The sequence below is a fragment of the Dipodomys merriami genome, unplaced genomic scaffold, assembly GCF_024711535.1.
Source record: "Dipodomys merriami isolate MVZ:Mamm:240054 unplaced genomic scaffold, mDipMer1.0.p SCAF_3, whole genome shotgun sequence".
In the NCBI taxonomy this organism is placed as follows: domain Eukaryota; kingdom Metazoa; phylum Chordata; class Mammalia; order Rodentia; family Heteromyidae; genus Dipodomys; species Dipodomys merriami.
In genome coordinates this window covers 59,709,781-59,722,788 of record NW_027204492.1, presented here as the reverse complement: position 1 = coordinate 59,722,788, position 13,008 = coordinate 59,709,781, and the positions used below count along the sequence as shown (strand labels likewise).

The 13,008-nt window shown below is 39.6% G+C and overlaps 1 pseudogene; it reads left to right on the top strand.

Moving 5' to 3' along the window:
* Nucleotides 1-11,412: 11,412 nt before the first annotated feature.
* Nucleotides 11,413-12,323, top strand: LOC138839811 (olfactory receptor 1F1-like; annotated as a pseudogene).
* The last annotated feature ends 685 nt before the right edge of the window (nucleotides 12,324-13,008 follow it).

Below are 13,008 nucleotides of genomic sequence, written 5' to 3'. Positions count from 1 at the left end.
AATTTTTATGTCAGTTCTCTCTAAAGTGTTAGTTACATCTTTTAATGAAGTGTGTACTGCATCTATCTTGAGTGCATCTCTTTGAAATCCTGGATCTCTTTTGATAATTTGTTTCTGTGTTCTTTAATTCTGATCCATTTCTCACTTTAATTCTTGGGTCATTGCCTCTATCAACTCTTGGATGTAGCATTTGTCTTCCATTTCTTTTTTTTTTTTTTATTTCACTGGAGTTCTTCCCTTGGTGTCTGCTGGCCTTTGGAAATGGTTTGCTGTCTTGGCTATTGATGAATCTTGTAATTTTTCTCTGTCATTTTTGCATGAGGATTCAGGGATTATTGCATTCGAACCTGAACTGAGTGGTCAATAGGTGGCTGCCTTTGCTTGGTTCTGGGTTGGTTCCTTGGTCAGTTGTTGAAACCTGCTCTCAGCCCTGGGATGGCTGAGAGGGACTTTGCCAAGTTTCATTTCTGTTGGTGGAAGGGCCAACCTCATGCTACTAGTCTGACCCACATAGAGCTCACTGTTGATAGATTCTGGTGGGCAGACACAGTCCCCCTGCTGCTGAAGAATGCGCACAGTTCCTGACTTTAGTCAGGGATTGGAGGCTTAGACAGCTCAGGTTCCCACCTAGGGTATACAAGTGGGTTTCATTCAGCCAATTGCTGGGGTCCACAGGCAGTTCACAACTTCAGCCAAGGACCAGAAGCCTAGGATACTCGGGCTCCCTCCCAGGAGCACTTTTGGCAAAACTTGGTGGGCTGGATGTACTCCAGCAGTTGCTGGAGCCCATTTGCAGTTCCCGAATTTAGCCAGGGACCAGCAGCCTAAGTTGCCTGATTTCCTGTCTGGTGCACCCCGGTGGGGCTTGGTTCACAGGATGTTGGTGCTCACGAGTACATTTCCTGACTTAAGTATAGGCCTCTTGGGTCCTGCCCAGGGCCATCCAGGTTGGGCTCCTTCCACTGCCAGCTATTGTATTTAGTCTTATTTTAACCTATATTTAAATAATATATTTTAAATAACTAGGATATTACTTGCCTGTTGCAATAATTTTACACACTGTACCAGAGATTTCACTTCTTGGATAACCCGGCTAAAGTTTCTTACCTTATTTTTAATATCTCCACACCATAATTGTTGTCAACATGTTTATCAGTATTCATTTAATATGTAACACCACTGCCACTAAAAAAAAATATACCCTGCCCTTTTCTGTCTATGTAGATAACTTTTTCCTCCACCAAGCTACACATCAAATTAACTACAATTGATGAGTTTATAATTGAAGTAAATTAAAGAGTTGGAAAATGGTCAGGAACAATATCTATTTCACTAGCTGTTCTTAGTACATGATGGCTCCTATAATATTATATAAAAACAGTAAGAATAATTTCTGCATGAATAAACAGTATGATTAAAAGCTCCAGTATTTTTCTGATTAAGCATACCTGTTTGTTGATGGAAAGCTAGAATACATACATGAAGGGGTGATGGCTGTTTTATCTAATAATCTAGTAATCTGGAGAATATATGTGGAGGCATGCTTAAGCTTCTCTTACTTTCATCTGTAATTATAATACCAATACAAATAGTCGAATTTCAAGACTCACAGGTAGAAGATTTATTCAATAAAAAATTTCCTAAGTACATCATAAATTTACAACAATGTACTTTTTGTTTTAAAAATTTTGATAATAGGTAGTTGTACAAGCGGTGACAATTCTGTAAGTCCCATACAATATATGTATTTTGTGTGTTTTCAATTAAATGTAGAGAGATAAAATAGTATTATACTTGTATATTGCAATATTACATACAATAGATTGCTTTTGAAGATTCAGTGGGGTTTCCACACATTATTAAAAGAACACACTGTCATTTAGAACATTGTATTCACATCTATGTGGCTGGTTTTCTAATTTTAGTTTACAAGTCTTCAATATATTTCAAATCTACAGTCAAAATCTAATTTCTAACTATGCTCCTCCATGAACCTGACAATTCTGTAAGTTCCATACAGTGCTTCTTGATTAATGTCACTCCTTCCATCATTCTCCCATATTATTCCCATACCTATCCTCAAGCTCAATATTTACATAATGTACATTAAATATAATGACTGCATTATGATAATTTCACTAAAAAATAAGAGACATTTTATAAATACTAGATTTTTAAAATAAACTTTCATAGCCATGATTGTGCAACTGTATTCTATGAAATTTTCAATACATGAGACTGTTCTATAATATATCTATGTGTACTTGAAGGGAATGTCATTCACATAAAAGATTAAAAAAATAAAAATACCACAGTAACTCATTAAAATACTTCTGTTTGTGTAGTCTCCTTTTTCGTCATGCATAGTTTTTACTGTTATTATATAGATGATATGCTACAAAGAGGTCACTAGATATACTGCATGTCTCCAAAAGCTTATTCTTTAATTGGGGTCAATGCATAAACATAGTTCACCAATGTAATAAGAAAATGGTATAGTTAATATCACAAGCATTATACACTATATATCATGAACATAGACAATAAATCCTTAAAATATAAAGAAGAGAAGTAATGAGTAAGATGGGCTAGGGATAGATTCTTCTAAATATCCGTTGAACTAAGTTCTGAAATCTGTCATGATTGGGGCAAAGTTTTAAAAAGGCAGAGTACATCAGAAGTAATTACAAATATACAGAGGTAGGAAAACATTGAGTGCTGTGTCAGGTTCATGGAGGAGTATAGTTAGAAATTAGATTTGACTGTATATTTGAACTATATTGAAGACACAGTAACACAAAATAACTATGTAAGCAGTCCTGAGGAAATACAACAAATAGTGACACATTCATTTAAGTCTTGGTAAGAACAGCATGAATTTGTGGTATTTGAGCCAGGACCCACTCTATTGCACTTTCTTTCCCTACTCTCTCCTTTGATTTTGTGTTACCAATATGATAGAGGCTGATTTTTTTCATTTAGCTCTATGTTTATAAAGTTAAGCTGTTATTGCAGAAAGGGAAAGTTGTTGGTTTGTCTTCTTTACTTCATCCAGGTGTTATACAAGTTCTATTCCGTGTGAGTTGGAAAAGACTGTATTCTTGCTGAACTAGACCTACTCACAAAATGTCACATATATATAAGAAATTGATTGGCTTAGGTTTGGTCTAGTGGTAGAGCACTGGTCTAACATACTTGAGGACCCAGGTTCATTCCCCAGGCCTGGAAAATTAAAGAAGTTGAGAATACTCTCTCCCTGACTCTGTAGGCTCATTTTTGTCATAGGTACATATTGGGAAATGACAATTAGGTTCCCTGTTCAAAGCTCTTTCTCAAATATTTAGTTTTCTTCCTAGAATAAAGTTAAGGAAGAGATACACATGGTGAAATCAAGAGCATCTAACCCTGCCTAAAGAATTATTTTAAATAGAGGCTGGAAAAAGTCATATCACAAAGTGTTAAAAAATGGAGTCCAAGTTTGTTGCAAAGTAAACAAATACAAAAGAAGTTTAACAGAGAAATCCATGGAACAATTCTTCTGGGAACAGAGTTTATTCTCGTGGTTAAGAGAGTTTTAAATATTTGTCAGATTCAACTGACTCAGAAAACAATCAGAAGATGTGTGGCAGACTTGAAAGCATTTCTCCGTAAATGTAAACTTATTGGAACAGAGCACAAGCCTAACTGGCAAAATAGCTTTAATGCAATCTGTGACTCCCACACTGACTAGACTATAATCTACTGTGACCAAGGGTGATACCTAGTAATTTAGTCTTAAAAATAATTACACAATACCAGACGGTCTAGAAGACTGTTCGCATGCCCATGACTACTCTATTTAAGAGGGATCACAGAAAGAATCATGAAGCTACTGGAGGGTGTATGGATGTGAGGGGAAATGTATTAACCTCCCAAATTGTAATAACAGACTCTGACCACATACTCATAAAGTAACAAATAGTAAAAATTTAATTTGCTAAGGGAACTTAGCTACAATTTTGTTTGTTCTGACATAAAGGGAACCCTTAGGTAGCAGGGTTAAAGAAAAAAAGGAAAAATATGGACAAATAGTGAGCTGGGTCATTAGAAGCTAAAGACAGCATAATTAAACTCAGGAAATTAGTTGAATCAAGTCACCAAATAAATAAATAAACAATCCTTGAGGTGAGAATGAGAATCCAGAGTTGTCTTAATATATTATCTGAAATATGAGGACATACAAAGTAATAGGAAAGTGTAACCCATTCACATATTTTAAAAATTAGGTAATAAAAACTGACTTTGAGGGATTCAGAACATAGATTTCATAGATAATGAACCCAAAGTAGTTATTATAGATATATTTAAAAACTTAAACCATTCTTTTTGAATTTAATTTAATTTTATTGTAAATGTGATGTACAGAGGAGTTACAGATCTATATGTAATTCTTTTCCAACAGTGTTACCCCCTCTCTCATTTTCTCCTGCTTTCTTCCATCCTGACTCCCCTCCCTCAGACTTGTAAAGTTAATTTCCAATATAGTGTCTTGTGAGTATCACTGTTACATGGGTTCATCCTTTGCCCCTTGTCCCACAATTTTGTCATTCTTCTTCCCTTCCCCAAATTAGATAAATTTATATACAAGATACAGGGTACCCCCCCCCCAAAAGAACCCCAAAGACAATAGTGGTAAGCCAAAAGAAAAAAATGAAAGAAAAAAGAAATAACTTTATACAGTACATTAAAAAAACTATTCTTTCCATATCTTGGAGGTCATTTTGAATAGCATCATTTTATAATGCTTATATGTACATAAGTATTGGGCTACCATGATCCTCAGCTAGGACTATCATAGACATATATTAATTATTACAAATGAATGAAACCATGGAGCCTATATTTCTTTGGGTCTGGCTTACTTCACGTGATATGATTTTTTCCCAAGTCTTTCTATTTCCTTACAAATGGGATGATGCCATTCTTTCTGATGGAAGCATAGACTTTCACTGTCTATATATACATTTTCTTGATCCATTTATCTAATAAAGGGCATATGAGCTGATTCCATATCTTAGTTATGATAGAGTGGTTGAACAAGTTTACATTCCCATAGACACATCCCCTCTAGCATCTGCTGTTATTAGACTTCTTCTTTTTTATATATTCTAGATTTCTTTTTTTTTCTCTTTTTTTATTGTGAAAATACCGCACAGAGGGGTTACAACTACATGGGCAAGGTAATGAGTACATTTCTTATCAAACATTGTTGCCTCCTCCTTTGTTTCCCCTTCCCATCCATTCCCATCTCCACCTTCCCCTCCATCCCCCCCCCAGCGCCAAAGTTGTAAAGTTCTTTTTTTGGCATAACATCTTGTACATCTCATTGTAGATTTCTTGATAATAGCCATTCTAACTGGGGTGAGATAGAATCTCAATGTTGTTTTCATTTGCATTTCTTATTTTTAATAATTTTTATTCTAAAATACTGTACAGAGGGGTTACAGTTACATGAGCAAGGTAATGAGTGCATTTTCTATCAAGCATTGTAACCTCCTCCTTTGTTTCCCCCCTACCATCTCTTCCCTCCCACTTCCACAACTACACTCCCCCCAACCCCACCCCCGCCCACCTAAATTGTAAAGTTCGTTTTTCAAAGTAGTGTCTTGTTCCTCTCATTGTAACAATGGGTCAACATGTATCCTTATTTAAGCTTTTGCTTTTTCCCTTCCCCTCCCCAAATTAGAGAAGTGTATACGAACCCCAAGAAAGGAACACAAGTGGCTTTTTTCTTTCTTGCTGTTGTTTCTAACTATTTATAATATACCATGTGATTTTTTTTTGTTTCTTGGTATGTTCCTCCCCCACGGTATAACCCCTGTTTTCACTGTATTTGATGTCAGTGCTCTGGTGTCGGGTCTTTGTCGGTGTCATGAAAGATGGACAGAAGGGGTCCGAGGAAAGGTAAGTGCGTGGCTCAACAGTTCCCCAGCCTCCCTTAGCCCTGGAGACAATCAGATGCAGCGGGGAGTCAAGCAGGAAAAAACTCATTTATTAACACAGAGCAAGCCCTTTTTAAAGCAAAAAAGAGCGGGTGGCTTGGGAGGGGAGGAAAGGGAACCAATAGCTGTAAACGTCACACCCTATCGTGTACCTAAGCTTCCATGGGCTGGTTACATACCGAACATAAAGCAAATCGGGCTCTGCCCACTCAACTCCCTCTCAGCGCCATCTTTGCTGCCGACGTGCCCTACAGCAAATCGGGCTCTGCCCACTCAACTCCCTCTCAGCACCCTGGATCTTGATTTGCATTTCTTTTATGGCCAGAGATGTTGAGCATTTTTTCATGTGTCTACTGGCCATTCTTATTTCCTCTTCAGAGAAATCTCTCCTTAAGGCTTTATCCTACTTATTAATGGGGTGTTTGTTTCTTTGGGGATTTGTTTTTTGGGGATTTAATTTTTTGAGGTCTAAGTATATTTTAGATAAGAGGCCCTTGTCTGTTATATAACTAGTGAAGGTTTCTCCCAATCTGTGGGTTTTCTATTTATCTTGCTAGCTATGCCCTTTGCCATGTAGAAGCTCTGCAGTTTAATGCAATCCCATTTATTCAATCTTTCTTTGATTTGGAGTGTTTCTGGATCTTTGTTCAGAAAGTTTCGACCTGTGCCAAGGAGTCCAAGTGTTTCCCTTATCCCTTTTCTCTAATATTTTCAGGGTATCTGATCTTACTTTGAGGTCTTTGATCCATTTGGAGTTGATTCTGGTGTAGGATGATATATAAGGATCCAACTTCAATTTTCTACACAGGTTTAGCCAATTCTGCCAGCACTATTTGCTGAAGAGGCTGTCTTTCTTCCATTTAATTTATTGGCTATGTTATCAGAGCTTAGGTAGCCATAGTTCTGTAGGTTTATTTCTGGGTCTTCAATTCTATTCCATTGTACCTCAGGCCTGTTCCTGTGCCAGGACCAAGGTGTTTTTTTTTTTTTATTACTATGGCTTTATAATATATTTTGAAGTTTGGTATTGGTATTCCTCCAGCAGTATGTGGGATTCTGCTCCTAGCCATCCAGCTGGAGGTGAGTGAAAAAACATACACACTCTTGCTAGTGCCTTTGTCCCAGCTTTCTCTGGCTGGTGTGTGCTCAAATCTGTCTTCTTAAGCAGGCTGCCTGTAAGTTTCCTCTCTGTCAAAAGTCTCTTTACAATTACAGCTTACTTGGTGTGACTCTATAGACATAGATTGTTCATTGGGGTCCTAAACCTCTATCTTTTTGGAGAGAGTTCAGTTATCACCCAGCTGTACCTCTGCCATCTTCTTCCATTCTTTTAAACCATTCTTAAAGTATTATAGAAGTACATGATAATATCAATTCAAGAATACCAGTCATATATAAATTTTAATTTAAAAATGGAAAATCTAGGTTTATATTTCAGTAATCATAATGGAAAAATGCACTACAGAAATCAACCATAGATATGAGAAATCATAATGGAAAAGCAAAATAACTGAAGATAGGTGCTTCACAGAACTGCTGTGGGCAACCTGGGATCAATGGTGATGGTCAGCACAGCCCAGAATGTGTGACAGCCTTAGTTTGGACACTGACTGGCTAGGCATCTGAACACAACTTTTTGGAGAAAGTAGGTGTCCAGGATGCCTATTTCAATCCTTACGGTTCATGGAAGAAATTCTTGGACTTTATATTTATGAATATTTATGAAAGGAATTTATATTTCTGTGGCAAGACTGGAGGTTTGGCAAATATAATACAAGAAACCTTCCAAAATATCTCAGCTCAATTATTACAAAACTGAGATATAGAAATTCTTCAAGAGCTTCTTGGTTAAAAGGAGAAAAGCTCTAAAAGATGCCCAAACAAATACTGTATTATGGGTCAGTTTACTGACACATTATTTCAACAATGTACTACGATATGCTTAAATGTGAGGAGAGTAGCAAAGTAAATTCTATCATCAGGTGAAATATTCAGTACTTGTTAGATCATTTTTACATGCATTGGTTTTCAAGTAGGAAGTTATCACTCCATATAGTTTGGTAGAAAAGGTTAAGGAAGTCTAGATCATAGAAAATATATTAAAAATGTATTAAAATATATATCCAAACTGCAAAATACTCAGTTATTTAAGAAGACTTTGTTTTTCCCCTACCATCCCTTCCCTCCCTACCTCCCCAACTCCTCCGTCCCTACCCCCTACCCAAAATTGTAAAGTTCATTTTCAACATAGTGTCACATCTCACTGTTAAAATGGGTCAACCTCTATCTTTATTTAAGCATTTTGTTATATCCTTTCTCCTCCCCAAATTATAAAAATGTATATACAAGATGCAGGACACCGGAACCAGATACAGTGAAAACAGGGGTTATACCATGGGGTAAGAACATACAAAGGACACAGAAGAATCACATAGTACATTGTAAGTACGTTAAAAACAATAGCAAGCAAGAAAAAAACCCACTTGTGTTCCTGTCTTGGGGTTCATTTCATTTAACATCATCCTATATGGTTATATGTACATAGCTTTAGACCTTTTCTGCTTGTTCTAGACATGTACTAGCTATTGCAAATAAGGAAAACCATGCGATCTATGTTTTTTGGGTCTGGCTTACTTCACTTAGTATAATTTTTTTCTAAATCTTTCCATTTCCTAAGAAATGGGGAGATATCATTCTTTCTGATGGAGGCATAGAATTCAGTTTTTGAGATTACCTGTGAGAGATTTTGAAAAGCAAATGCCTTTTTTGGATCCTACTCCAGACACACTTTAAGAGAATCCCTCAGACTAGAGCCCAGGAAAGTGTTTCCTATGTACATCTCATCCCTAGTTTAGCTGATGAACCTCTCTTGTAAAGAGTGAAGGAAGCATATAATTTATGAGGTAACAGCAGTTTTTAAATACATTTTTGTTTCTACCTATTCAAAATGAAGACTACTAGACTTTAAGATTGAGAAAATGAATTTCCATTCTGGTACAATCAGAAGCACCATGGAAAAAATGACAACAGTCAACTAACCAAGGAATTGAAGTGCTAGGAGTGCTTTCTTAGCTTGGTCAAAGGCCCTAAATTTGTAATTCCATACTGCTAGAAGAGAAAAAAACAGTAAAAAGGAAAAACTGGAAAACTGGGAGAGAGAGAGGAAGGGGTGACATGACTCAAAAATAAATGTACTGAGGCGGGGGGGGGGGGGGGGGGGGCGGGGAACCAAGATGGCAACGGGACATGCCACAGCTCTAGGGAAACAAAAAGAGAGTTCTAGTTCCAGCGCTTAATTTCCCCAAGACCGACAACAACAAAAAGACAAATACCCAGAGAATAACAGGAGGCGGAAAAAAAGAAAGAAAGTAGAGGAAGAATTTCAGAACAGAGAAGTGTGGAGACCCCTCCCCCAACCTTTACTGGCTGTGCTGCAACGCACCAAACCATGTGGTGAACAGAGAAACCTCCGAGCCAGCAGCCTGCAAAAAGATCCCACCCCCACCCCTCACTCTCTGAGCAGAGGGGCTCCATCCCACCAAAGCCAATTGGCCCCAAGGTGGGAACCCAGAACTACACAGGTCTCTCACAGAATGCCAGAACAGAAGACCTGCAAGGTGCTGGTGTTGATCCGGAGAGTGCAAAGGGATACAAACCCCAGCGCTCAGAACCTGCACGGAGACCCCTCCCCCACCCCTCAGCCAAGGCCTGAGGCCCATCCTGCAGTGCCAACCCGAACAGCATCAACAGAGGAGAAACAGAGCCATCACCGCCTGGCCCAGCCCACAAGCATCTCAACTCTGATTGCAGCCGCAACCAGCGACCTACATCACACAGAAACAACAACTTGCTCCAAATGAATACCCCACAGAGACAGCATATCCCTCCTCAAGGGAGACCAGAGCTGGTGGGAACCCCGGATCTTGGTCTAGACCCCCCTACCCCAACACCCAGACTACAGGACCCAATAAGACTTGGAACTGTTTGAGAGCTCCACCAGCTCATGGAGCACATCCAGCTGGCCAGGCTAGATCAAGAGCACCCCTGGAAGGGAGCTTAAACACCCAAGCCAGGAACAGTGCCCATGTGTCACAACAGCCAACAGAGGAAGAAACCTGAACTGTGTACTCCAGGCTGTGCAACCCAGGCTGGATACACAGCAGCACAGGTCCAAGTGGCGTGTCCCAGGCTGAGGAATGGGAGCCAGGACCAGGCCTGGGGATTGGGTGACTGAGCAACACAGTTAACTCCTCCCAACTGAAGTCAGAAACTGAGCATATGCCTCAGCAGATGGGGGAAAACAGGGAACTGCACCCCGGGGAGTCACCTCCCTTATGACCCAGCATACCACTTCTAGGCATCTATCCTGAATAAAAGGAACCCGTATACAAGGACACATGCACCTCCATGTTTATTGCAGCACTGTTCGCAATAGCCAGGATATGGAAATAACCCAGATGTCTCACCACAGATGAACAGACCCAAAAATTGTGGCATCTATAGACAATGAAATATTATGCAGCCATTAGAAAGGACAAAATAATGGTATTTGCAGGGAAATGGATGGAGCTGGAAGAAATCATGGTGAGCGAGATAAGCCAAGAGCAAAGAGACAAATGCCACATGATCTCCCTCATAAGTGGATGTTAAATCCAAAATGTAAGGTGATATGACAAAATTAACAAGGCTTAAGAAACAAAGGACTTCTACTCATCTGGTCCAATCACTAGTAAATAACCCTTATGCTGCTAATCACATATATGGTATATATATGATGACACAGAACTAGAGGGAATCAGGGAAAAACACAACAGAGGAACCCATCAGCTGCACTGGACATTGATCAAAATGAACTAAGCAACTCAATGGCAGCAATGGGAGGGAGGGAACAAGTGGGAAAGAGGGAACAGCTGACGCCATGCAAAACAAAAGAAATGTACATATCACCCAATGTGGAAGAAATAACTGTATCGCAAAGCTCATAGAACTCATAAATGTTATAGCACATGATAGACAATTTGTCCCATGAAAGTTAGAATGTGTTTGTGACTTTAACTAAGCATCAGTATCCCACAGTACTGTGAAATTTGGAAAATTATGTAATCACTTAATCACAATAAAGAATTTGAAGAAGAAGAAGAAGAAGAAGAAGGAGAAGGAGAAGGAGAAGGAGAAGGAGAAGGAGAAGGAGAAGGAGAAGGAGAAGGAGAAGGAGAAGGAGAAGGAGAAGGAGAAGGAGAAGGAGAAGGAGAAGGAGAAGAAGAAGAAGAAGAAGAAGAAGAAGAAGAAGAAGAAGAAGAAGAAGAAGAAGAAGAAGAAGAAGAAGCTGCCTGAACTGGTTTGCAGTTGGGGTGCTTGAACTGGTTTGCAGTTGCGGTGCTGTCTACAGCCTCATCACATCATAACTATCCCTGCCTAATTTTGGACCTGGATGCCCTCTACTCTTCTCTGCACAAACCAGTCAGCCATCTCGGAGTTCCTCCTCCTGGGACTCTCCAGGCAGCCCCAGCAGCAGCAGCTCCTGTTCCTTCTCTTCCTCACCTTGTACCTGGCCACCAGCTAGGGAAACCTGCTCATCGTGCTGGCCATCAGCACAGACACATGCCCACATAACTCCATGTACTTCTTCCTCAGCCACCTATCCAGCCTGGACGTCTGCTTCTTCTCCACCATGATCCCCAAGGGGCAACCACATCCTCGGGAGTCACACCATCTCCTACCCTGGCTGTCTCACGCAGATGTATTTCCTTTTTGAACTTACAGACATGGACAACTTCCTTCTGGCTGTGATGGCCTATGACTGCTTTGTGGCCATCTGCCACCCATTATATAACACAACGAATATGACTCCTCAACTCTGTGTGCTGCTGGTCTCTGAGTCTTGGGTCGTTGCCAGCCTCAATGCGCTGATGCACACCCTGCTGATGGCATGATTGTCCTTCTGTGTGGACCATCCCGCACTTCTTCTGCAATGTGACATCCCCCTGAAACTCTCTTGCTCAGCTGCACTCCTCAACCAGCTGATGATTCTCACGGAGGGTGCCCTGGTCATGATCACTCGCTTCATGTGCATCCTGGCCTCCTACATTCTCATTGCTGGTGCTGTCCTAAGAGTCGCATTACCCCGGGGGATGGTAGAAAGCCTTCTCCACCTGTGGCTCCCACCTGGCTGTGATGTGTCTCTTCTATGGCACCATCATCGCTGTGGATTTCAACCCTTCGTTCTCGCACTCCGCGGAGAAAGAGACAGCGGCCACAGTGCTGTACACAGTGGTCAGTCCCATTCTGAACCCCTTCATCTACAGCCTGAATAGATTTAGATTTAGATTTATAGGGATTTGAAAGCGGCTTTCAGGAGAATGGTCCACAGGCAGATGTCTTTTTACTGATGGCAGTGCCAAAGATCTGTCAACCAAGACATTTTTGCTATGTCACTGATATACTATGGTGTTTTTATCAAAGTGTTTAATGAGCTAGAATAAATGTGCCTGTTCAATACATAAAAATGTACTTAGTACCTGACTTATGTAACGTAAGCACTCTGTATATCACCTCTACAGGAACAATAAGACATGTTTTAAAAAACAAAGCACAAAGAATTAGAAGGATAAGTCTAGCAGTACAGCACTGTACCATGAAGGAAAATAAATAAAGACAATGTCATATGATGAACAACAATCTCCTAACTTTATAATCACCAGATTTTCCATTCTTGGCATGATTTTGAGTTATATGTAGCTTGGGCCTCAGCTCAACTCTTCAGGCTACTCTCTGACTCTCAAAAGAAGATATCACCTATTTGATATCTGTGTTTTGGATATCAATAGAATTACCATAATGTACTAAAATAAACAACCTTCAATTTCAAAGCAGTCATATATGTAACATACCTTAATTCTCTTCACCCCATGGCACCTTCCATTCTGACCTTAATTCTCTTCACCCCACAGTACCTTCCATTCTCTCATTGAAACCTTCTTTGCAATAAAAACACATTATGTTGTTACTTGTTGTCAATTTAGATTCC